General features: G+C 42.2%; 1 protein-coding gene across 8 annotated transcripts in view; it reads left to right on the top strand.

The window, feature by feature from the left end:
• The window catches only part of HS3ST5 (heparan sulfate-glucosamine 3-sulfotransferase 5), a 253,186-nt gene that overhangs the window by 137,743 nt on the left and 91,094 nt on the right, over positions 1-24,349 (top strand). For 5 of the 8 annotated variants that reach the window (XM_059700647.1, XM_059700649.1, XM_059700644.1 and 2 more), the window contains exon 3: positions 2,631-2,744. The gene's annotated coding sequence lies outside the window, so the exon portion shown is untranslated. The remainder of the gene's footprint in view (positions 1-2,630; positions 2,745-24,349) is intronic. The other 3 variants (XM_059700650.1, XM_059700645.1, XM_059700646.1) reach the window with 1 other exon arrangement.

Genomic DNA, 24,349 nt, shown 5'->3' on the forward strand with positions numbered 1-24,349 from the left:
AGGAGTGTCTGAGGAAGAAAAATCTAAATAATTCTGTGATTTAATTTTTAAATTAAAATAATTTATTATAATTTAATACCATCTCACACCTGTCAGAATGGCTATCATCAACAAATCAACAAATGACAAGTGCTGGCAAGGATGCGGAGAAAAAGGAACCCTCATGCATTCCTGGTGGGAATGCAGACTGGTGCAGCCACTGTGGAGAACAGTATGGAGTTTCCTCAAAAAACTAAAAATGAAATTCCCATTTGACCCAGTGATCCCACGTCTATGAATATATCCCAAAAAACTAGAAACACCAATCAGAAAGGATATATGCACCCCTATGTTCATAGTGGCACAATTCACCATAGCTAAGATTTGGAAACAGCCTAAGTGTCCATCAGCAGATGAGTGGATGAAAAAACTGTGGTACATATACACAATGGAATACTACACTGTGGTAAAAAAGAAAGAACTCTTACCATGTGCAACAGCGTGAATGGAACTGGAGATCATTATGCTAAGCAATATAAGTCAGTCAGAGAAAGATAAATATCACATGATCTCACTCATTTGTGGAATATAATGAACAACATAAACTGATGAACAGAAACAGATCCAGAGACAGAAAAGCATTGATCAGACAGTAAACCTCAGGGGGAAGGTAGGGGAGGGTGGGGGTAAGAAGGAGAAATCAACCAAAGGACTTGTATGCATGCATATAAGCCTAACCAATGGACACAGACACCAGGGGGGTGAGAGGGAATGAGTGGGGGTGGGGGTGGGGGGGTAATAGGGGGAAAGGACACATATGTAATACCTTAATCAATAAAGAAAAAAATGAAAGAAAAAGAAAAAGAATTTAAAAAGAATAATGAGGAAAACAACTGAATAGCTTCATTTTATAAATTATAGATATATACTCCAAACTTTATATTTGTAAGAATATACAAATATATTGATATAGTCAAATTTGTATATATGTTTCTATATGTTTAAAAATAACCATTAGCTAGTTCTTATACTGGAATGTTATTCATTTAACATAAACCCTGACACATGGCAGGTGCTTAATCAATGTTTGCAAATTTAAAAAATAAATGTTTTCCTATTATCTATTGCTTTTCTGTGGTCTGGAATTAGTACAAATGTTAAGAATCTAAAAGTGAGCAGTGCCTTTCTGGGTGGAAAAGGGTGATTTAAAGGCAAGTTAGCTTGTTTTGCTCCTTGTACTAAACACCTGTAATTAGTGATTGTCACATTTTTTCTTGTGTTGTAAAACTGAACTAATTGAAGATACTACCCTTAGGGGATGAATTCTACAGTGTAATAAATGTTGAGTGCCCTCTTGAGTTTAGCGTTTTAATTATTCATAATTATAATGATTTCTGTTTATTTGAGAACTTTAGAAATAATTCTAGTTTATCAAAAAAATTCAGAAGCAGAGTAGTTGAGGCATTGCTTTATTTTATGTTGCGGTCAACAGGCCTCTGAACATGCCCGGACATTCTCATGAGCAATGGAGCCAGTTTACAGGTGGGCACTACTGATGTGTGCTATGTCCTGAATTAAATGGAGGCACTTATTTCTACTCATTCTCTGATTTCTCTAGAAGTATTTGGGCAATGTTGGGATTGTGAGGTGAAGAGCTGACAAGGATTTAAGTGGAAGAACTGGAAATAATGTAATGCAGTATGAACCAAAGAGGATAACAACAGATTTGATAGCTGGTTATTAACCAAGTATATAGTTTTTTCAGGTCTTTCCTCTTCTTAAGAGGGTGTGTGTGTGTGTGTGTGTGTGTGTGTGTGTGTGTGTTGGCTTTGCACCCTAAATATATTTGCACACAAGAGACCCAAGTTAAAATATGGGTATTCAAGGTAGGTATTCTGGCCATTTTGGACTAGAATAATTTTTACATCTACTATATTCAAATATATACTAGTGATAACAATATATTGGGACTGGGATCCCACAATCTATTCAATGCCATATACATTCTTAATAATAGCCTGAAATAATGAAATCCTACTTAAAAAAAAAAGTTTGGCATTGCAAATTTGTTTCATTGCAATCTGTTTTATTTTCCCCATCTCTTTCTTTTTCTATCTATCTATCCAACACTTTAATTTTAGAGCCAAATACGTACTTTGCAGCTAGAGAATTACTCAGGTCTTCTGATAATCTATTCAATTTAGGAAGCAACAGCAATTGTTTAATATATTCAAGTAGTAGCAAAGGTAAGAATGATTGATATGGATAATATCATCCTATAAAAAGGTCCGTCTGGAGACACACAACATTAGCAACTTTAAGGAGAGTACATTTAACCACTCTCGCCTAAAAAGCTCAGCAGAACCAAGGTCCCGCTACAAGAACATTATCTGAAAGTACCTAGGGGTATGTCTCTGATGAAAGGGAATTAACAATTACATAATCCAGGGTTAGGCTCAAATGTGAGCTCTGCTCTTCATCAGCAAATTGTTTACTAAAGAGACTGGAAGTACCATTTAAAAAAAGAAATGTTCTGATCATCCACAATATATCTCTCCTTCCCAAAGCAAATTTTTAACCACAGCTACTAAGAAGAAGGGGAGGGGAAATGACTAATTGGAAACTCACGTTGTCTCTGCCTCTACCCTCAGGTGCTGACAGGCAGGGAACAAGCCCAAAAGACAGGCCGTAGGGAAGGAGAGGCCATGGAATATCCACCAACCAGATAATCATCGCTGGAATAACCGGGAAGTGTCTGAATGTAGGTATGTGCATTGAAGACTTCTGTGTGCTTCTGCATGTAACACCCCCACCCCATCAGCCTTTTGAAAACCTATGGGACGGCCTGGCATATGTGAGCACGTGCACAGGGCCACTCACACCCCGGCTGCCCTGCAGTGGGAAGTCTCTTTATTCTCTTGGGCTTTGAAATCATCCTACAAAGTGACTTAAACTGCCTCCTGCTCTCTAGCCTCGGTGTTCCCATGTAGAAACCTTCCTCCTAAGGACTCTGACCACTGGGTCTGTGTCCTTGCTCTCCCCATGCTCTGACCATCCGAAATAACACCCAATTCCTCTGGGCTGGTTTTAGTTCTGGTTTCCCTCCAAGACCTAAGTCAAGGTCTACCTCCACTACAAATTCTTGCTGCTTTCTCCATCCCCAATATTTGCTGTGGTCTAAACTTCTATAGAACGTGTAGTTACACCCTTTCTCTGGCATTTGACAACGTGATCCACATACTGCTTTTTTTCTCGTTATGCCCATGTCCTGTGTCCTCAGTGCCACTGTTTATTTCTGGAAAGGCAGGATCTGCCACATTTTTGTATGCTAGATTCCAGAGCAGCAGAAAAGGGCATGTCATGAGCTGTGATGATGAAGTGAGGCAGCAGCGGGCAGGGGTAAAGGACACAGGGTCTGAAGCCACACTGCCTAAGTCTGAGTTCCCGCTCAGCCAATTACTAGCTGGGTGCTCTGGTCAAGGTTTTTTGAAAAAAAGAAAAACAACAACTTTCTGTGCTTTAATGTCTACATCTCTAAAATAGGAGTAGTAATTCCATCCATCTTGAGTTGTTGTAAAGTTTAAATGAGCTAACAAATTTTGAAAGGCTTAGAATATCTAATACATATAAAACACTCAAAAAATCATTACCTAGTTACTACTGTATACCCAGTAATATTCCATCTTAGTTTTCTCATAATGCTATAAAATACCGTTATCACCATTCTACAAATAGGAGCCCTTGTGGCCCTGAGAGGTGGTGAATATTACTAGCAAGTGAATAAAATGTATTCACTTGCCATCAAAGAGTAAACTCCAAAATTTATAAATTTTTAAATCATTTTATTCTATTTTAAATTATTTTGGAGAATTTACCAAGAGCTCTGTTAAACTTGGCAGACTAGCCTTCTTGGAATCTCTTCATTTTCTAGGAAATCATCAAGACTTGTTCTTGTCGCTGCCAAAATTCCTTGGCCGCTGCTGCTTCATTAGTGCATCTGTAGTACTTAGCACTGTGCTGGGATGTAGTAGATGATTGATAAATCCTTGGTTAAATTAAATTTTGTCACCCTGCCGATACATTAAGTATACTCTGCCCTTCTGGCCCACTGCTTAATTACAGAGGAGCTTTACAAATCCTCTGTGGACCTAAAGAAACTACCTTCAGGTAAAATATTTCCATGAGAAGGGATGGGAAGAACTAACATTTTTGAATGCTTATCTTATTCTAGGTTTGTTGGGGTGTTCTTTTTTACTTTGCGAACATTATTTCATTTAATCTTCAAAATACCCTATGAAATAGGGATTGTTACCCCCATTTACCAACCAAAAAGCTAAAATTAAAATAGTCTAACCAACATATTTAAAATCACACAACTGGTGGGAAAGAATTTCCAATGTAAGTCTAACCCAAAGACCAAGAAATGATGAGGCAGTAATGGGGTAAAGTGAGACTCGGATTCAGTCATGAGGCAGATCCTCTTGACACAACTTCAGGTGATGCATGTGCCTCCTTATGCCTCAGTTTCCTCAGTTATTTTGAGTATCAAAATATTTTATTTGTAAATGGCTTTGAAATTATCATTGGTACTATAGACATAAACTATAATTATGGGTCTGGTGAATATAAACATTGAAACAAGTAAGAAGTCCCCAAAAGGTTTGAATTCCCTAGCAGGTGATGGGAGGAAGGTGGAAGCAATGAAAGGAGGTAAAGATCAAAGACAAAGAAATGCCATGCCTGTGGAAGCATCTGGGGGCAGACCTAGAAGATATTACTCTAGTACCAGTGCTGATTCAAGGCTGTTCAGTTGTCAGTTATCCCTAGGATATGTTAGATCATGTTTTAAAATGTAACTATAATGGCCACAACCACTAAACCAAACACTGGATATATAGGACAAAACATTGGAAATCAGGACTGTTGTATATGGAGCCACGTATCTTGTACAAGGGATGGTGGTGAGACAAGCTACTCATTTGAAGGATTAAGAGTAATATTATCCTTAAATACATGTTTCTAAAACTACACCTGTACCATGGGGGTGTGGGGGTGGGTTGGAAGAGGTTAATGGGGGAAAAGGGAGACATATGGAATACTTTCAACAATAGAGATATCAATAAAGATATTTTTAAAACAAAGCTCAAAAAATGAAATAAAATAAACGACATGTGTACCTTCCAGAGTACCTAAAACCCCTAAGGGCTTCAGTGGGATCCAGGCTGCTTGTTCTTGAAACAATTTCTTTAAAAGTTTTTCATAGAAATTAATGGCACTTCATTTGTTGCTGATGTCTTGTTTTGAAGGGAAGTTAGATGTATTTGGTGAGTTAATAAACTATGGCACACATTTAGTTAATAAACTAAATAGGCATGTGCCTCACTTATTATGATAGCAAGAACAGTTCAGTGTTATAAAACTGTAAAGTACTTTCCATTTCTTAGCAATTAATTACATCCCTACTGAGTTTAGAGAATAATGAATCTCAGCATATGACCTATTGCATGTATTTAGATTTAAGGAAGTTATCTATATAATAAAAGCTTAAGCAACCATTACTGCAGAATGACCGGAACAACCAGTCGCTGTGATATGCACTGACCACCAGGGGGCAGACACTCAATGCAGGAGCTGCCCCCTGGTGGTCAGTGTACTCCCAAAGGGGGAGCGCTGCTCAGCTAGAAGCCGGGCTCACAGACGGTGAGTATGGTGGTGGTGGCAGGAGCCTCTCCCTCCTCTGCAGCAGTGCTAAGGAACAGTGAGCCCAGTGGTAAGGAGCGAGCAGGCAGGTGGTAAGGAGCGAGGGGTCCTGGACTACGAGAGGGCGCAGGCCAGGCTCAGGGATTCCCCCCTGTCCAAGTGCATGAATTTTGTGCACCAGGCCTCTAGTTTACTATAAGAATATACCCATATTTTTTCTTTTCCTTTGTTTACATGATAAATTCCAGAAACCACCTATCAGATATTTTAAATTGCATTTTTTTAAAAATATATTTTATTGATTTTTTACAGAGAGGAAGGGAGAGGGATAGAGAGCCAGAAACATCGATGAGAGAGAAACATCGATCAGCTGCCTCCTGCACACTCCCTACTGGGGATGTGCCCGCAACCAAGGTACATGCCCTTGACCGGAATCGAACCTGGGACCCTTGAGTCCGCAGGCCGATGCTCTATCCACTGAGCCAACCCGGTTAGGGCTTAAACTGCATTTTAACTTGATTGAGAACAGGCAACCTAGCTGATATTTTAAACAGTACTGAAGAAATCAAAAATAAATTAAGAAACCACTTTTCATAAGTGTCTTTTGTCAAAGCTTGCCTAGAGGAAGCCTCCACTTCCAGGATCTACTGCTGAGATGGAGAATCTATGATCGATTGCTCAATTGCATCTGACCAATTATAACTGTCAAGTATTTTGAAAAATATAGCCTATAACAATAACACATTTAACCTATTATAACAGCCTCTTTAATATTTGAACTTTATCATTATTGTTAATTATTAAGCACCTTGATGGTGGAATGGCTTGTAAGGATAATGATTGGTATAATGGAGCAACAAATGGTTAATTTGAGGAATATTTTTAGAGTGTATTCCTTATAAATTATACAAATGTTTATAAAAAATAATTTTTACAATATTAAATTATGTTTTTTTGCAAAGTAGTGAAATATAATAGAGGAAATTTTCCTACTTCTATTACTTAAAAAATATTTGTGAACATGGGTTCTTCAATATATAGCAGGATGGTCCCTGTCTGGGAGAAGACTCATCTATACTAATAATAGGGTAATATGCAAATTGGTCGGGATGCTGTCACAGTAAGGACCGATCAGCAGGCTGCGTGAGCAGCAGGCGCGGGTGGGCAGGGACTTGCGGCATTGGGGATGGGGGCGGCCGTCGCGGCCCTGGCTGCGGTCCTCAGGCACATGGTGAGGCCCCTCCGCCACAGGCCTGGCCCAGTGGGGACGGGGGAAGCGGGGCCCAGCAGAGGGTGGCCTGTACTCCCAACATGGCAGCAGCAGTTGTGAGCAGCACCAAGCAGAGCCTGCAGGCCAAGCTGAAGCAGCACCTGCGGGCCATCAGTGCCACCTCCTGGCCCAGAAGGTGTGCGATTGCAGGGACAGCCATGGTGGCAGGCCAGATTGACGTCCTCCTGGGTGCACCGCACGGGTTTACAGATCTGCGCAGGTCTCTGGTGCATGCATCCTATCCCCACACGTTGGGTGCAAACGTCCCTTAGAACGCTGTCACCCATACATGCCTGCAACAGTCCCAGACCAGGGCGCGTGCATGTTCCCCCTGCCCCTCCGCTGCACTTCCATCAACCCCGCCGTGCCTACATCCCCGACACGACGTGCACACGTCCCCTCCAGCAAACTCACGTCCTTTGGAGCGTGTCTGGGTGCTTGGGACAGGTGGCTGTGAGATGTCAGTGAGAGGGCGGAGTGGTGATGCCCTGTTCCTGTGGAGGCCAGTGCAGCAGCAAGATCACCTCCATGGGGCTAATGCAGGTGCTGAGGCGGGAGCAGGTGCAGACAGACACACCTGGTGGGCGTGGGACAGCCCTCACTGAGGTGCCTTCGGTCAGCGTTAGAGTCCAGGAACCCAGAGGATGTGAGGAGGTCTGTCCTCTCAGTGAAATGGCGGGAGGGTCGGAGCAACTGCAGAGGAGGAATGTGCACTCGGGGCGCTGGCGTCCATGAGTGAAGGCCGCCCTACTGAGCCTCACTCGCTCAGGGCCTAGCGCACTCCTGCCAGGCAGCAGGGGACAGGACATGCTTTTCCAAGTTAATGAGAGAAAACATTGATTCTCCCACTGCCCGCTAAGGTGGAAAGCAGAGTGGGGAGACATGTGGGGAGTGAGTGAGGTTCCCAGTCTGGGCGTTCCAAACCTGCCATTGGTTCCTTTCACCACTGACTAGAGAAATACAGGGTGTCCCCCCAAAATGTATACACAATTTGAATACCTACTAATACCAATGGGTTTAAGTATGAAAAGAAAGAAACAACAATGGAGCTGTCATCTGTTAAAAGTGTGGGCCTAAACTGGCAGTCGGACATCCCCCAAGGGGTCCCAGATTGGAGACGGTGCAGGCTGGGCTGAGGGACCCCGCCCCCATGCATGAATTTCATGCACCGGGCCTCTAGTCCTATATAATGAAAGCCTAATATGCAAATTGTCCCCTCTGGTGGTGGTTCGACCAGGAGTTCAACCAGGAGACCAGGTGTTTGACTGCTTGCTATGATGTGCACTGACTACCAGAAGGTGGCGCGGAACATGGCGGTCTCTGGCAGCGCAGTGCTGGCAGTGGGCAGCAGTGGAGGTGCTGTGCCGGGAGCCGGTCCATGCTTGCTGTTTCAAGGGACCTGGCATATATGGCATACTGTTCTTAATATGTTTGCTCACCTTCTTGGCACTATGTGTTTTAACCAAGGTCTCTGAGAAAGGTTGTTTTCCCCAGGTAGGGATTTTCCCCTGAAGTTAGGGAGGGAATAAAACCCCTCAACTAAGTGCCAGGTGGGTAATTAATCCCTTTAACTACGAACAATCATGCTTAAACTACATAATCTTTTCTCCCTGGAATGGAGATAAGAAACGCCCTAACCTTTGTAATAGAGATTGATAGGATTGAATCAACTGGTATAAATACAGTTGTAACAAGACAGACTCACTCAGAACTCAGAACACAGAACTCAGGAGACAGAATTCAGAAGACAGAACCTACACGGAGCCTAGAGACAGAAGAACTTCGCTGGCGAGAGCATGCCAGAGGATCCTGGACCGGGACTGGCCTCGGAGCCTAGAGACAGAGCCTAGCGGGAGAACATGGCAAGGGATCCTGGACTGAACCTGACTACAGAGATTGGCAGGAGAACCTGACTGGAACCTGGACACTGAACCTGACTGGAGAGCCTGGACAGAACCTGGCTGGAGAACCTAGCGAGGGAACATGGCTACAGAACCTCGCTGGAGATCCGAAGCAGAACCTCTCTGGAGATCCGGGCTGGAGATCCTGGCTAGGCTGCTGATCAACTGAACGCTGTCTCCGTGACATTCCTTCTTCGCCGACTCCGTCCACGCCTTTGGGGACCCCTGGACCTGCTGGGGCTGGACCACGGCATCTGGCGCCCGAACAGGGACCCCTAGGTAAGCACCCCGCACTCGGGACGGATAGGACTCCACCATAGGAAAAGGGTGGATAGTCTTCGCCGACTCCGTCCACACCTTTGGGAACACCTGGAAAAGGATTCCCCTAGGTAAGCCCCCCCCCCCCATTGAGAACCCCCACACTCGGGACGGATAGGACTCCACCATAGGAAAAGGGTGGATAGTCTTGGCCGACTCCGTCCACACCTTTGGGAACACCTGGAAAAGGATTCCCCTAGGTAAGCCCCCCCCCCCCCATTGAGAACCCCCACATTCGGGACGGGTAGGACTCCACCAGGGTGCTGCAAACCCCCCTATAGAGGATAAGTAGGGTAAGAAGGTGGATAGTACAGAACTCAGATTGAGAAGATGTGCCATACTGAGTCCAAAGAAAGAAGACTCTGTATTGATCTTTAGATTAAGAAGATGTGCCATACTGAGTCTAAAGAAAAAAGACTCTGTATTGATCTTTTAACGTATATGCTTGTTAGCAGAGGAATTAAGGTTACTCCCAGTCAGACAGAACATTTTATACAAGAAATACGTCCATGCTTTTCTGAGGAAGGAAAGGTGCCGGAAGGGTAAATGTAGAGGCATGGGAGAAGGTAGGCCCAAGGAGCCTTATCCTTAACCCCACTGCAGCCTTTCCACCCCGGGAAAGTGCAGGATTGGCAAGCTCTCCCTGGGGTGATAGATCAGGACTCAGGTAATAGGAGAAAGCGCCAATCCTACTCTTAAAATGGATACAAGAGAGCGTTTGAGGTTTTTCTTTTTAATGCCTGCTTTTAAAAAATAAAAAAGGGGGAATTTGCCGGGAGCCGGTCCATGCTTGCTGTTTCAAGGGACCTGGCATATATGGCATACTGTTCTTAATATGTTTGCTCACCTTCTTGGCACTATGTGTTTTAACCAAGGTCTCTGAGAAAGGTTGTTTTCCCCAGGTAGGGATTTTCCCCTGAAGTTAGGGAGGGAATAAAACCCCTCAACTAAGTGCCAGGTGGGTAATTAATCCCTTTAACTACGAACAATCATGCTTAAACTACATAATCTTTTCTCCCTGGAATGGAGATAAGAAACGCCCTAACCTTTGTAATAGAGATTGATAGGATTGAATCAACTGGTATAAATACAGTTGTAACAAGACAGACTCACTCAGAACTCAGAACACAGAACTCAGGAGACAGAATTCAGAAGACAGAACCTACACGGAGCCTAGAGACAGAAGAACTTCGCTGGCGAGAGCATGCCAGAGGATCCTGGACCGGGACTGGCCTCGGAGCCTAGAGACAGAGCCTAGCGGGAGAACATGGCAAGGGATCCTGGACTGAACCTGACTACAGAGATTGGCAGGAGAACCTGACTGGAACCTGGACACTGAACCTGACTGGAGAGCCTGGACAGAACCTGGCTGGAGAACCTAGCGAGGGAACATGGCTACAGAACCTCGCTGGAGATCCGAAGCAGAACCTCTCTGGAGATCCGGGCTGGAGATCCTGGCTAGGCTGCTGATCAACTGAACGCTGTCTCCGTGACATTCCTTCTTCGCCGACTCCGTCCACACCTTTGGGGACCCCTGGACCCGCTGGGGTTTGGACCCCGGCAGTGCTGCCGGCCCCAATGGGCCCCAATGAGAGTGGGGCCGCGGTGGGATGGTGGAGCAGGTGAGCGGGCAGCGCCAGGCCAAGGCCGGTGTGAGTGGGGGCCCAATTGCCCCACCGATTGCCCCAGAGATGGCAACCAGCGGTGGGGTGCGGGGCCACTGGCCAGCCCCCAGGTGCTGAGGGAGCCGGGCAGGCGGGGGCTGATCGCCCCGCTGATTACTATGCAGACGGTGACCAGCAGCGATGGCAGGGGGCAGGGCTGCCTCCCAGCTCACAGGCGCTGAGGGAGAAAGGGCAAATGGCAATATTAAAATATTTCTTCTAATTATTTCCCTTTCAATGTGCACAAATCTGTGCACTGGGCCAATAGTAAGAATTATAATATCTGCTATTCATAGAGTGCCTATTCTGTGGAGACCCTTTAAAATAGATCATTCTTAGTCTTCAGAATGTCCCTGCAAGGATATTTTGTTTTCCTCATATGTCCTCTGATATAGTTGAGTAAACCAGTAAAAAGGTAGTGCCACAATTCAAACCCAGATTTTGAGACTCCTTTGCTCACTCTTTTAACTATTAGGAAAGCCATTTGCCTCCATAGAGGAAGGGAGGTAAAAAGTTAAACACATACACACACACACACACACACACACACACAATAATAGTAGCTACAATTTATTAATGTGCCATGTACTGGGCAAGGTGTCCTAAGTTCCTTATCCTAATATACAGCTCAAAAGAGGCTTTTTTATCTCAGGATTTTCAAAAGAATTGGATATTAGTATTCCCATTTTCCCTGTGAGATATTTAAGGTTCAAAGGCACTGAATTACTGACATAAGATGGCACCCCTGATAAGTAGCAAAACTGGGTTTCCAACTCAGGTCTTGTCGAGTTCAACATCCATGTTCTAAGAATATTAAAAGCTAAAATATATAACTTTTATAAACTAAAGACTCTGGACTGCTGCATACTTATCTTTTTTCCTCTGAATGTCTTAAAATGATTTCAGTTTTGTTTAGAAATTATTGAACTTTCTGTTAGTAAGGAACTTTCAGAAAATTAGTACTAAATCAATGAATATGCACCACTTTGCGTTTATTCTAAAGATGCTCAAGTTTACATCAAAGTCAGATTTTAACATTATAACTCTCCTGTGCTCAGCTTATATTTTATAATCTACAATTCTACTAAGAACTTAAAAATTAAAACAGGTTTATGAAACTCCGGAAAACTGCCCTGCATGCATAAATTGCTCTTCTAAATGCCGCAAGTTACAAACACAACTGAATATCTTTCATCCTAATCTTACAAGAAGCCTAGAGCAGCATTTTTGCATTCATTCATTAAACAAGTATCACTGATTGCCCACTATTTTCATAACTGTGTGCTAGGGAGATTGGCAGAGAATAAGAACGCAGACCCTGACCTCAAACAGCTTTATAAATTAATTAGAGAAAAAAGACATGGAAACCATTAAGCAACAAAAACTGAAGTTAAGGAACATGGCAACAGTGAAATAAATTGTGTTTAATGAAAAAGAAAAAAAAAAGACTACTACAGTTTCACGGCTGGAGATGCTGACTATGGGTTAAAGTAGTGGAAAAGGCCTCACAAAAAAGGGCCACTGTCTAGGCAGAGAGGATGGACGGCACTGGCCAGGCAGGCACTTGGGGTGGAGGTGGCCAGCAGCAGGTGCATTTATTATCCTGAAGGCTTCTTCAAGGGAACTGGAAAAGACAAGATTGGAAAAGGAGGTGAGCCCAGATAGCCAGAGGCTCTGATTCCAGCTAAAGACTCTGGCCTTTGGCCTCAAAGTGATGGGAGTCATTGAAAATTTTTGAGCAGGAAAATGACATAATTAAACAGTGCTTTAAAAAAAGATAAATTTGGCAGAACTGGGCAGAATGAATTTGTGCAGAGAGTACGGGAGCAAAGAAACTACAGCAATAATTCAGTTCTAAGGTGATGAGGTTTTGGACAAAAGTGACAGTGGGACTAGAAGGAAGAAAATAAATGCAAGAGGTAGTGCAAAGAAAGACAAGAGAAGGCGATGACTAGATATGGGAGAGAACGACACAAAATAATTAATTTTAAATTCTGTTTGGGAAGTTACATTGTTTATAAATTTTGTTTTAGAATTAATTGGACATCATCCATAATATTCATGTTCTGAGATGCCACTGGATTCCAGGAAGACCTTGCTTTTATTCAATGTGGCTTTTTTTTTTTCTAGGCAAATTTACAGTGAAATCCTGCTTCCAAAGAGATAATAAATACTTTTATAAAAATGCCTGAGAAAATGTTTGTAACGTTATGTTATAGTAATAATAATAATGCAGTTACAGGATGGCAGAATGCTTAGATGAGTGATGTAAATTCAGCTAAACAATGATGTTCAATTTGTTTCCAAAATTCTCATTTATTGATTTAGCTATTGTATGTTTTCTACCAAAGTGACTTTTAAAAACTGTTTATTGGTTGTCTACATTAGATCACTCTTACAAGTATGTTGATATGATTCTCTAGCAGTTTGGGTATATTTGGTGCTTCCTCCCAGGATAAATCCTGTGGTCTTCCAAAGGTCCCTGTTTAATTATTGTACTTGATGGGAAAACTGAGCCAAAAAGAAAGTGAATTAATGATTTATTCAGGGTAGTATGAGAGCAGAAGAATCTATCTTTCCTTTAGGTCCAGTGGACTTCATTGATCAAATAAGACTAGAAAGAAATATTCTTTTTGGTTATTTAGGTTTGGTAAAAATACCCAGCGCCAGGCAAATACAACCTTGTTCCTTAGAATACTCTCTCCCTTTCTCTCTCTCTCTCTCCCTTTCTCTTTCCCTCCCTTTCTCTCTCTCTCTTTCTCTCCATTGCATTACTGTAATCTATATATGGACCAGTTACTTTAAAAAGCAAGTGTCACTTTAATATTACTTAGATACTGTTTTTAATGCATCAAGTAAAACATATTGTGGCTTCCAATATTAATTCATTCTCCACTTAGCATTGATAAAAATATTTATGGTCTGCTACAGAGCAAACATATTGTTATCCATTCCCCTCCGCTTTGATAAAAAGCATTCTTCAGCTGTTTTCTAGGAACAAAAGTTGTCAAAGTTTGATGGTAATTTATGTTGTCAGTGCATTAAGTTGATTTTATGGCAGCCAACACAACTATTGTCCATTTATGAAACCAAGGATCACTCTAGGTCTCCACAAAGGCCATTTGATACCTGCCCTCTCATTTGACTGACCTTGAGGGGAGTTGAGTTTGGTAATTTATGGCAAACACCACCTAGAAGACCTATTTGCAAGATTCACTGTCATTTAGTGCTAAATGATCATTGCTGAGTCCAGGGACAATCTGAGCTCCTGACAGAGCAATCCCATAAAAAATATTGCCTACCCACCCAGGTGTCCTTTCCAATTATCTGAAGTAGGAATTAATACTTTTAAAAGCTGCTAGTTTTTGAAAGGTTATTACAATTTATTCCAGCAGTTTCTTTTGCACATTATGATGAATTAGTTTATTAGGCCATTATTTTCCATGTCAGCTTTTTAGAAGATTGAACCATAATGTTGAAACATTAGTGTGAATGGCAAACATACTATTTTACAGCTGAGTGATATATTTCTTTGAGAAAAATGTGCTCCGTTTTTAATAACAGGTAATTTTATGTTTATGTTCCCTAATGCTGTTGTCAGATATTATTTATTTCTGTTTGGTAAGAACTGGAGAATTTTCTTTCAAAATGTTAATGGTGGCCTAGACAGATTTTAGAGTCATAGTAAGAATATATTACTTAAAAGTAGAAATTATAAATTGTGTTTTTCCCTGAAAGCTAATATTTTGTAAGGTTTCCTTGACACCAATTTAATACATGATTACTTCCAGGGAGAGTTATACTCCTGTCTCCATTTTATTTTTTTCTCTAAATGTAGTGGACCGGGTGGGGAAGGGGTAGTTCATTTTTCTAAGGTCTTAATGACTTTCAAGTTTTTATTTAATAAATCTTCTTTATCTGAAATTATTTGTTGCTTCAGAGATCATTTAGTGATATTCTATCATATATAGATATTTTGTAAGTAATAATAATTAGCATTTGATAGAGATTTATTTTTCAGTCATTGTTCTCCATTATATGTCTACTAAAATAGTGAAGCAGTATGGGTAACCTCCTATTTACCAAGTATTTAAAAATACCTCTATGTGGAAACGATTAATTAGAAGTACTTACTCTAAAGATCATTCAGTGTACTATATTTTTATTCAGATAGCAAATATTTTGGAATGCCTAATACCTGCCAGGCATTATAAAACTGCGTGCAGTGGGACATAGCCATAGCAACAGTTCAGACATTCAATCTTTTTATTTCTGTTAAAATTATTTGTGGAGATGCAGTTTTTACAAAATATAGTTCCACAAAATTCTGAATTTTGAGTGAGCTAAGCATGTAAGCAAATTCGGTAACACTTTGAAAGGTTTATATTTGCTTTCTCCAATCCAACAAATGCTTGCCAAAGGAAATATTGTTTTTGTTTTCTCATCAAACACATTTGTTTCTGTAGAAAATGGTTTCAAAACTGAAGTATTTATTTTTGTTGATATGACGGAAACAAATGTTAGTTTTAGCAGAATTAGGATTTGAAGCACTCCATAAATTTTTCACATTGTGTCAGAGAATTTTTTATAATGTCTGAAGTTAATAATGAGAATTCCGAAGTTTCTTCCTTTGGGGGGAAGAAGAACATACATACAGAAAAACGCACACATAGTAAGTGTACAGCTCAATGGATTGTCACAGAGTGAGCACACGATGTAACCAGCACTCAAATCAAGATAGAAATCACCAACATTCCAACAACCTTGCGGCCCCTTCCAGTTAATCACACCCCACCCTCCACCTCCAGTAACTATTCTTCTGATTTATGGCATCATCATTTACGTTAGGCTGCTTCTTGAAAGTTATAAGATCATGATAAAATTATTACTTCTTTTGCTAATGTTTCTGAGATTCATCCCCATGGTTGGATTCTGTTGTACTTTGTAGACATCAATACATGGTATATTCCATTGCTTAAATGTACCATATTTTATTTGCCTATTCTATTGATGATCACTAGATTGATTTCTGTGTGGGGTTTGGCAAAAACAAATTTGTATGAGCATTACATATACATATATTCATAGAGGTTGGGGCAAGAGTAGGTTTACAGTTGTGAGTACGTGAAACAGTTTATTCTTGTATTATTATTTATTAACTAGTAGCCCTGCGCATGAATTCATGCTCCAGTAGCTCACTGCAGCCCTCCACTAGCTCTCCGTCTGCTGCCCCGCCCTCCTGTAGCTCCCTCCACGCCCCCCCCCCCCCCCCGCATAGCTTGCTGCCTGCTCCCTCCTGTAGTCTCCACTGACCGCTTGTAGCTCACTGCCCCACCCTCCTGCTGATCTGTGATCCAGTCATTATGCAGTCGGTTGTTACACGTCACGGCATAATGACCATTTGCATATTACATCTTTATTATATAGGATTATTGTGTGATTTCCATGGTAAACCTACTTCTGTCCCACCCTGCATGTCATAAATATATATACACAATATCCCATTGTATATATATATATATATACAATAAAAGCATATCTGTTGGTATATTCCCAGGAGTGGAATAGCTGGATCTCAGGATTGGCACAGGCGCAGCTTTTGCAGATACTGCCAATGAGTTTCCCTGAGTCCTGGTTCTTTCTTATACTCATTAGCTATTTTCCTTTGGACGTCGAGCTAAAAAATAATTGGGGAGAACTGGAGTAAATAACTTCCAGGTTTATTTCAGGCCTATACCTCTGTAATTCAGTGCTTGTTTACAATGGAGAACATTGGCATAGATTTCAACAAAAAGGCGGATAATGAGAATCTGCTACTTGGTTTTCTATTATACTTCACTATGTGCATTTACATATGGATGTGACTGTTAATGAACCTGAGCATTCACATTATTTGCTAAATAATAAAATTACAGTATCTGATGCAGAAGAGCTGGAAAGTTTTCTGGTTTCCCCCATGTGTTCCATGAAATACAGAACATTTTTTGCCAGGCTGTGTGTAATAACGAGACAAATACAAAACAGGCCCGCTCTTCAGTGTTGCTGGTTGTTTTCACTGGAGGGGTGCAGGGACTGTGCGTACACATCCTTTGGGGTATTTCACACAAAGCAAGTATTCAATACATTTTTGTTGTACACATTATCTATTGTGTAGAATGATTTGGGGAGGACGGAGCTGTGGCGTTGCATAGAATCCTGCTCTGCCAACTGACTTTAGCCAAATTATTCATCTCCTTTAGCCCTACTTGCTTCATCTGTAATGTGGAGAAAATAGCCCCTACTTCAGAGATCACTGTGAGAACAAAGGACGCAGCATATGTGAAGCACTTCACACGGTGCCTGCTTGTGATGCTCAGTAAATGTCGGGTGGCATTCTTGTCTTTTTTAATTTTAAGATGGTATTTTTACAACCTCTGTCTAAAGATAGTAAAGATTCTGCTGCTCATACTTTATGGGTAGATATGAACAAGTCAAGGTACAAGTGATAAATAAAAACATAACTACGGGATGATGGGCTTCCAGGCAAATACGATTACTAAATACCACATTAGGTAACTATATTAGTAAGAGTTACTCGAAGATCTGTTAAACACCTATTTTAAAACTTAAACACAACTACAAAACACAAACTAAAGTTTATTAGAACCTGACAGCTAGATGTTATTCTTCCTTTCATTAATTTTTCCACAAATACTGATGCAGTGGACTATGGGCAATGCACTACACAAGGCATGAGTATTCCACCACATTTTAAACTCTGCCCCTGGCACACAGAGTTGATGTGGCTTGCAAGTCCTCCCGCAGTTAAAGTACAGCGTGAGTAGGCATGAAGGGGAGGTCTAGACACTCCAGGAAAACTTCCTGGAGGAAGTGACAGGTCAACAACTGACACCTGACAGATGCCTAGGCCTTAACCTTGTAAGGGAGGGTGGGGAAAGGGATGTTCAGGAGTAAGAGCATACCAGGCAGAGGAAACAACACTAGAAGACTGGAAGATTTTCAGAAAAATTGAAGCTTAGAAGGCAATGGATAAGAAAAAGAAAAGAAAATGTGCCAAGAAGAAAGAAATAAGGCTAAAAAGGCAAACAGGGACCAATCAGTCCATCAAGGCCTTACAGACTGGAGTTTGGACTTTATCCTGAGGATAATGAGAAGCTATTGGTTTTTTTTAATTAGAGTATCTTTATTAGATGTGTGTATTAGACCATTCTTGGCGAAGAATGGGAATGGAGTGGGGGGCAGGGGGAACACGACAGGAGGTAGAAAGATAGTAAACAGGGTAGAAGGTAGCAGTGGTCTGAATTCAGGTCTTAGCAGTGGGAACAGAGAAAAGTGGACAGATAGAAAGCACCTCACTTGGAAATCTAGGATGGTACCATACCATAGCCCTAGCCTGGACAGTGGAATGCTTAGTCATAGTAATTACTAAAGGGGAGAAGGCAGAGAAAGAGAAGGTGGAGGTAGAAGGACAAATGAATTGCACTGGAACAAGGTAAGGTTGAAGCGCTGTGTTACCTAAGTATGTGTTGAAGAAATAGCTTTGACTTCAGGAGGGAAATCTTAGATGAAGATGTAAATAGCAAGGTAATTGCAGGAACCAATGGCATGGGGCAGGTTGGTTAAGCAGAGTTTAGAGTGAGAAGAGAGCAGCCTAGAATGGAGCACTGAGGAAAAGCCATATTTAAAATATAGGTGGGAGAAGAAGAACCTGAATTACAAGCCACAGAAGTGGTAAGAAAATGTGAAGTGTGTGTGCGTATCATGACCAATGGGATAAAATGTTTCTGGAAGAAGGAATGAATGGTCAGTAGTGGCAGATGCTGCCAAGGCAGGGAACAGCCTGGGTGTTGAGAAGTGCAACCACCAGCTTTGGCAACAAGGGAATGAATCTGTGGAAACTCTGCTAAGAACAGGTTGGCGTTGAACAAGTCGAGGTACAAGTGATAAATAAAAACATAACTACGGGGTGATGGGCTTCCAGGCAAATACGATTACTAAATAACACATTAGGTAACTATACTAGTAAGAGTTACTCGAAGATCTGTTAAACACCTATTTTAAAACTTAAACACAACTACAAAATACATGCTACTTTTGGTGGTGGTTATTTTTTTAATGGGTTTTTATCACTGGCTTTACATTTACCTCTGAATCATAAAAACATAGTGGTTCTCAACCTTCTGGCCCTTTAAATACAGTTCCTCATGTTGTGACCCAACCATAAAATTATTTTCGTTGCTACTTCATAACTGTAATGTTGCTACTGTTATGAATCGTAATGTAAATATCTGATATGCAGGATGGTCTCAGGCGACCCCTGTGAAAGGGTCGTTGGACCGCCAAAGGGGTCACGACCCACAGGTTGAGAATTGCTGCTTTAGAAGAATATGAATTTTATGCTCTAATCCCGTTGCTGGAAACTTGCCTCTTGAAGAAATTTAGCTGCGAATTCTGAAGAAACAAGAATGGGAGAGAAGTTCCCTGTGGAGATGTTGTTGTTGTTGTTAATGTTGAAAAGAATAGAATGGGCTTTAAAATAAATAACAAAGAGGAAAGAATGGGATGTGGAAGCATAGCAGACAGGCATCCCCAAGGACAGGAGGGTTCAGGTTCTCGCGTGTGCATATATGCAGAGCCACACTCAGAGAGAATCAACTCCTGGAGGAGAAGCTGGTGATTCATTATTGTGAGTTAAAAGGGGACATGTTATAAATCATAAGCAGGACAAGCGAGTTCTGTTTTCCCTGCTCTGTTCCACTGTTGAAAATTAATTTTCCTCGGGATTTTTTTCCTGGTGGCTGTTATTTACAGTATCGTCCGCCCAGGCCAGCTCATTCATTTCCACAGGCAGCTCCTGTTGGCGCACCAGGGTAAAGCACAGCAAATTCGTTTAGGGGGTTGTCGGAACTCTATGTGCAAGTACTGCTTCCAGATTCAATCTGTAAATGTAAGGTGTGTTTATCCTCACATTTCACACCAAGCCCAAGCCTAGCTTGAGTAGATGAAATTTGTGTAAAAGGGACCACGACTGGGTAATTTTTCTTTTAAAAATATGTAAGGTCACTTAGGCATAGGATATAATGGGCCGTTTCATGGGCACTGCTTCTCACAGTGGCTTTGTTACTTTGAGGGCAGAGCTGAGGAGCTGGTTGTTTTGCGGAGCAGATGGCATGGTCTGTGGCATAGCCAGGTGGGACACCCCACACCCCTGTCTTCTACCTCCCAAGTGAGTGCCCTGCTCTGGGGACTAAGAACATGGGTCAGGGACTGAGGACTTCAATACACTCTGTTCTCATTTAATTTCCAGCAGAGCCATGAGGTCAACACTGTATTTATATCCACTTTACAGAAAGTCAGAACCCGAGAAATTAAGTAATGTGCCCATGTACACAAATAATAAGACCTGGGTTTAAACACATTTTCCCACCAGGACCAAATAGAACTAATGAGTAGTGAGTTTTTCATGTTTTATTGCTGTTGTTGTTTTGTATTGGTGGGGAGTTGTTTTGTTTTTTCCAAGTTTTGAATAGAGTCCACTAGTTTGTTATTAATAAAAGGCAATTTTTTTCTTATTATTCTAACACAGACTTCACTTTACTACTGTTTTCTTTTGTTCCTTCATTCTTGATGTGTATTTATATCCTACTAGAGGCCTGGTGCCTGGATTCGTGCACTGATGGGGTCCCTCAGCCTGGCCTGCAGAGATCAAACTGGAAGTCCTACATCCCCTGAGGGATACAGTAGTGTGCGGAGCAGCAGGCAGCCAGGGAGGACCCTGAGGCCTGGCCAGGTCCCATGCTGCTCCCGCTCATCCCGGCCCAGTTGCACCTGCTATCATGGTCCCAGTCCACATGGGGCAGGGACACGCAGGGGGAGTGTCCATGGGAGAGGCTCACACCACTGCAGCTGTGCTTGCCAGCCAGCCATGAGCCCAGTATCTGGTGCCCGTTGGCCAGCTGAGCGGCGCTTCCACTGTGGGAGCACACTGACCACCAGGGGGCAGCTCCTGCATTGAGCATCTGCCCCCTGGTGGTCAGTACGCATCATAGCAACCGGCCCGTCATCTGATTGTCTGGTCACTTAGGCTTTTATATATATAGATTATTATATCTTTTTAGGCTACTTAAAATTGGAAGAGAGGATGAAGAAAGAGATACATTATTAAGATAGTCACTACCACAGTTTAGTATCATAATAAGATAAGACATAATAGTCAAGCTATATTAGCATTAAGTATGAGAAAGATTATTTCATGTAATAATTAGCATGAATTTGTTCAACATATGTTGTTTGAGCACCTACAACTCACAGGGGGGCCCTTATGTGTTGGGTCAATGTCCGTAAACATCCCAGGAGAGAATGGGGATGGGCCATGAGAGGAGCAGACAGTAAACAGGTATATAACAAGGACAGTGGGGGAAGAGAAGGCAAAGTCAAGTAGGTAAGGAGTGCCAAGGGGATGGGAGAACTAGGGTTGTGTTCTCATCAAGACTTTTCAGTGAGATAAGTTCTACAGAAGCCAAAGGAGCAAACCCTGCTGAGTGAAGTGCATTCAGGAAAAGTATGCCTGACTAGCAAATGCCTAAGGCATTTGAAGAACTTGGTGAGTGGTTGGGTGTGCCTACCTCTGCCTTCCCCCAAGCAGGGAGAGTGGTGTGGCGGGAATGGAGGAAGGGGAGGGATAATTGGTGGCTATTCAATCAGGCAGGGTGTTGGGGCAGGGTGGTCTGATCTTGGAGAGTCCTGTAAGCCCTTTAGCCAAATATAGTAAGCAAGTCACATTTACAGTTAATGTTGTTTTAATATATCCAATGCAAGTTTTACCAGTTTTTTCCTTTTTGGGGTTTCTTTTTAGTTATAAATACTGCCAATTGGATGATTTATCCTGAAACCAAGAAGAGCAGGATCAGGAAATAAGCAAGCTGCCACTCCCCTCTGCTCCCTGGGGCGGGCGGCATAACTGATCACAAGATTCCCTAGTCACGCTGAGAAGGTCAGGGCTGGCCAACAGATAAACCGCTCCAGACATAGCCTTTAATACACAGATCTTTCCATCTCTGCCCCAGTCCCACCCCCAAGCACTAGTACAGCCAAAACTCCAGCAGCTGGGTATGCCTTAGCTTCAGCCCACTGCCTGACTCGGGAACTAAAATTCCCTTGTGATCCTCTCCACTCCCCACTGACCCGCTCCTGACCCCACGTATATTCAGTTCCCTCGGGTCCCCTGGGTAATTCCTCCCTGCTCAGTGTTGCCCACGTGAAGGGGTCTGAACTACAAAGAGCTGCAACCAAAATAATCTTGGCCTTTCTGGGCCTTACCGACCTCATCCGCAAAATGGGCCTGATTTTGTCCAGCCTGCAGGACTGTTGTGAGTGCTGAGGTAGTAGCTATTAATAAAGTGATCTAGTTGAGTCCCTGATCTGATAGAAGAAAAAGGGAGGAGAAAAGAGGTCCCAGAAACTTGAAATACAAGAAACAGAGGTGAAAATTGCTTAAATTTTGCACTGGCCCCATAGTTTTACCTTACTGCTACTTCCGTCCTAGTTGGCTGAGCACCGAAGAGTTAACTGGTGTGAGATAAGAGAATGTGAGAGTCCGGGACCAAAGCTTGATCTCTCCACCAGAATGGTGTGATGGTAGTCTGCCCAGTTGGAGACATGAATCTGAAGAGAAGAATCAGGCAATTCCTGCCATCAGGAGGGAACAGAGTTTTCAACAGATGGATAGGAAGGGAGAGCATATCAATGGAGATATGAAAAGAGACAGCATTTGGAAAATTAGGAAGTGCAACAGAATTCTAATGGGATATGTAAACATTCCAACCTATTATCACTTAGAGAGGAGGATGTTAAATAACATCAAATGAGCGATACTGAAGCAGGGCAGACTCGGGGGGCCAGGGCCTGGTGCTCCCCAACCAGCATGGGGCATACAGGAGAATACATGTCAGCTGTTAGAACTCTGAGAAAGTCTAGGCTAGGAGACAGAGACCAGTATCTGAATGACACCAGTCACCATGTTACCACACCATAGACATTAGGCAATAAAGGGGTGTTTCAATGGACACGTTAAATAGAGCCACTGGGACCATTCAAGCAACACACAGGGCCTCAACCATTGGCTGGAGGTCAGAAGCAAGGCTTCCACTCCTTCTTGTGGTTGGGGGAGACCAGAACAAACATGGGACAAACTAAAGGGAGTGGAAATTATTAGGCAGGTTCCCAGGTAGGTTCAGTTAACAACCCTGAGGTCCAATAAACCAAGACAAAAACCCTTAGAAGCAAAGGCTTATGTGAGGCTGAGCTCCTCTATCTCTCCCAGCTGAAATGAGGACTGACTGGTCAAGGGGCAGCCACCTAACACTGCATCTGCCTTTGGGAGGTTGGGCCACAGGAAGAAAGTGTGTAGAGGCAGAGAACTGAGACAGTCTTAACCGCTCTCGCCTAAAAAACTCTCAGCAAAATCCACTTTAGTCTCTGGATTTTCCTTGGGCTGCAAGATGAGATTCTGAGAGGAGAAAGTAAATCTGTAGACTTGCTCTGGAGTTTCAAACTCTTTCTAAAAAATAAGTTCAGCCCTAACTGGTTTGGCTCAGTGGATAGAGCGTCAGCCGGCGGACTAAAAGGTCCCAGGTTCAATTCCGGTCGAGGGCATGTACCTTGGTTGCGGGCACATCCCCAGTAGGAGGTGTGCAGGAGGCAGCTGATCGATGTTTCTGACTCTCTGTCCCTCTCTCTTCCTCTCTATAAAAAATCAATAAAATATATTTTAAAAATAAGTTCATGCTTAGCTCACATAGTTATGGAATTATTCTTACTTATCCAAAAAGACCTACCCCTAAGTGGATATTGGTAAAGAATGGTGTCCTTGCCCTAATAGTGTGGCTCAGTGGTTGAGCTTCAACCCATGAACCAGGAGGTCATCAGTTCAATTGTGGGTCAGGGTACATGCCTGGGTTTCAGGCTCTAATCCCAGTACGGGGCATGCAGGAGGCAGTTGACCAATGTTTCTATCTCTCTATCCCTCTCCCTTCCTCTCTCTCTAAAAATCAATAAAAATATATATTTTAAAAAAAAGAATGGTGTGCTCAAAAGCTTAAAATTCTGAAGCCCAAAGTAGAGAAATTAAGAATGTCGCTGGGCTAATCATAGTTGACGTAGTCTTACTAGTGTGTGCTGTGCAGATGTGGGCACTGAGAGAAACACAACTGTGCACTTGCAGAAATTCTTTTTCTTTAAAAATAGAAAATTGTGGCGTGCTAATATTGAGAATTAAACTGAAATTTTCTTTTGAGTAACTTCAGGAACACAAATTTGAACTTTTCAGCTTACAATTAATTCAGCCACAGAGGACAGGATATACAAGGAAAGCTGAATATGTTGAATTGGAAAAGAACAATCTTGTAAACACTGGCACAAGAACTTATGTTTTTCAATTTCAATTGGAAGTTTGTGAAGTGTTGATACAATTTTCTACATTTTACATAATTTGACTATAAGTGTCTTCTTTCAAAGGG

This window comes from Myotis daubentonii, chromosome 6, assembly GCF_963259705.1.
Source record: "Myotis daubentonii chromosome 6, mMyoDau2.1, whole genome shotgun sequence".
Lineage (NCBI taxonomy): Eukaryota > Metazoa > Chordata > Mammalia > Chiroptera > Vespertilionidae > Myotis > Myotis daubentonii.